The sequence below is a fragment of the Ursus americanus genome, chromosome 5 (genome assembly GCF_024610735.1).
Source record: "Ursus americanus isolate L20-20 chromosome 5, mUrsAme1.1.p, whole genome shotgun sequence".
NCBI classification, from domain to species: Eukaryota; Metazoa; Chordata; class Mammalia; order Carnivora; family Ursidae; genus Ursus; species Ursus americanus.
In genome coordinates, this window is record NC_142131.1 from 78,116,266 (window position 1) to 78,119,038 (window position 2,773).

Genomic DNA, 2,773 nt, shown 5'->3' on the forward strand with positions numbered 1-2,773 from the left:
ACATGCACTACTATCTTTATAGCAGCATCATCAACAATAGCCAAACTCTGAAAGCAGCTCAGGTGTCCACCAATTGATGAATGGGTAAAGAAGTCTATATATATTTGTGTGTGTGTGTGTGTGTGTGTGTGTGTGTATGGAATATTACTCAGCCATAAGAAAGAATGAAATCTTGCCACTTGCAATGACATGAATGGAGCTAGAGAGTATAATGCAAAGTGAAATGAGTCAGTCAGAGAAGACAAATACCATATGATTTCACTTATATGTAGAATTTAAGAAAGAGAACAAACTAGCAAAGGGAAAAGAAAGAGAAAGGGAGGCATACCAGTTAACAGAATTTTAGCTGTAGAGAACAAACTGATGATTACCAGAAGGGTGGTGGGTTGGGGCATGGGTTAAATAGGTGGTGGGGATTAAAGAGTGTGGTGCTTATTGTGATGAGTACAGTGTGATGTATGGAAGCATTACATTACTATATTGTAAGCCTAAAGTTAATAGAACACTGTATGTTAACTAACTGGAATTGAAATAAACACTTAAAAAATAATAACAAAATAACAAAACTGAAAAATATATATAGAAATAAAGTTCAGAACATATACACAGAATTTAAAATCTCTATAAAAATTAAGTATTATTTTTAATGCACCAATAGGAAAGTTATTTTTGAGAATTACAGTAATATATTTATACATAAGGCATATTTGTCTTGACCTTAACATTCCTCTGAAGTGACTTTAACAATTCTTGACATTTACTTCTAGAACTGATTCTTCATTTCCTGACTATTGGTAGAGCATCTGCATGACTTACTGCTGACTGTGCTCATACCTCATGTAGTCTTCTTACGGTTCTCTTATTTCCATCAAGCTTACAGATCATTTTGGTTCCCTGTTCAGCTCTGCAGAAGTCTAGCCATAGTATAAGAGGCCAATGAATATAATAGTTTCAAATTATACTATTTTGGAGTGTTCTTCATTCTCCAATTATGATTGTTTTATTGGGAACACGTTGCTCCTTGTCTTACTCATCAACACCTTTTTATTCCAGCCCCATGCAAAAAAGCCTATAGATTTGATATTCGCCCATTTCACTTTAACTAATAACAATTCTTTTCAGTGGGATCCCAGAAGTATTAAATGCCTTTGGAGTAAGAAATTTTCTAGATGACATTGGTTGCAAGGCAGTGGTTTACATGTACAGTCACCTGGGGACTTTGCATCAGCACCACATCTTTTCTCAGTATTTTTCAGGCCATAATAATCACTTCCAACAACATCGATAGGCATGGCCCAAACCCAAAGTTCCACATGCATTTTTCCATCTTTCTTTTCTTTCTAGATCACTAACATCAGATCTACATCCATGTCATCGCAAGTGCTCTGGCCCCCTTCAACACCAATGAAGTTGCACAAATTATCTGACATGGTGTAGCAGGAGAGAACCTGATAAATTTCAGGAGGCTGCTTTTGTAGGGGCATGGGTTTATGAGATTTCCTGTGTGTGTTCCTCATGATCTGGATCAGTGTCTCCATGCTAACATTCTACAAGACCAGCCTCTGCCCAAGACCTTTTCCTAAAACTAAGACTGCCCACAGGATCCTGGCATTTGTGAACTCTGTTTGTTTTTGTTTTTCCTCAACCAGTAGCTGCCTTACCATTTACAGAACTTATAGACAGAATGTACAAGGGCTGGAGAACATCACTACTTTTCTCTCTTCTTCTTATCCAGCAATCTGTCCTCTTATACAGATGAAAAATAGCAAATGCTCCTTCATAAAGTGTGTCGATACAAAGATGACAAAGTCCTCTCTATAAACTATTTCCCTCAGAAGTTTGAACACCATCACACGTTTCTCTGACACAAAGGGCATGTGATTAGAATTTCCCACACCACAATTTTAAGGAGGTAAAATTCTGAAAAGGCATTAAAAAATTTTACTTTGGGCATTTCATCAAACCATCCAGCGTCATGAACATACAAAATAAATGACCAGATACATGGACTAAAACATGTTTGAGGGGAGCCTGGGTGACTCAATAGATTGAGTGTCTGACTCTTGATTTTGGCTAGGGTTGTGGGACTGAGCCCCACATTGGGCTCTGAGCTAAGTGTGGAGTTTGCTTGAGATTCTTTCTCTCTCTGCCCCTCCCCCTGCTCCCACCCTCTCTCTCTCTAAAGTAAATATATAAATCTTTACAAAAACGTTTTAGACTGTTGTACTTGGATGGAGCCGTCTTTGACCTTTCCTAAAATAATTGTCAAACATTTAGGCTTATGATTATTTGGAAGCCCTTATGTTTATAGAGATCTTCTCTAATGTGAAGTATCTATCAGATAAATTACAGCAACTACACTTGCTGATTATGCTAGACTGTCTTCATCAGTCAAAAATATTCTATGTCTACACTGTTATATACTTTAAACCCAAATAATATTTGAGTTTACTATATGCTATGATTGTATCTGATTTAAATATAGAGAGTGATGTAATGTAAATATAGCTAAGTTCCCTTCACACAGTGAATACTGATCGAGATTCCACCAAACACAAATGTATTATACATTCTCAAATACATTATGAAACTCACATGTCACTTTTTATTTATTTGTATTTATTTGGATTTATTTGCATCACTAGAAGTATTTCTTCAATTTTCACTCTATTTTTATAGGTATATTTTTTGTATCAATAGCAGAAATTTTTATTTGTGTAGTTTTGGACTTCTATTAAAATATTTAACAATTCCCATGTATTGCAGTATGACA

The 2,773-nt window shown here is 35.8% G+C and overlaps 1 pseudogene; it reads left to right on the forward strand.

Annotated features, from left to right (window-relative positions):
- Window positions 1–936: 936 nt before the first annotated feature.
- LOC148110157 (vomeronasal type-1 receptor 1-like) lies at window positions 937–1,881 on the forward strand (annotated as a pseudogene).
- The last annotated feature ends 892 nt before the right edge of the window (window positions 1,882–2,773 follow it).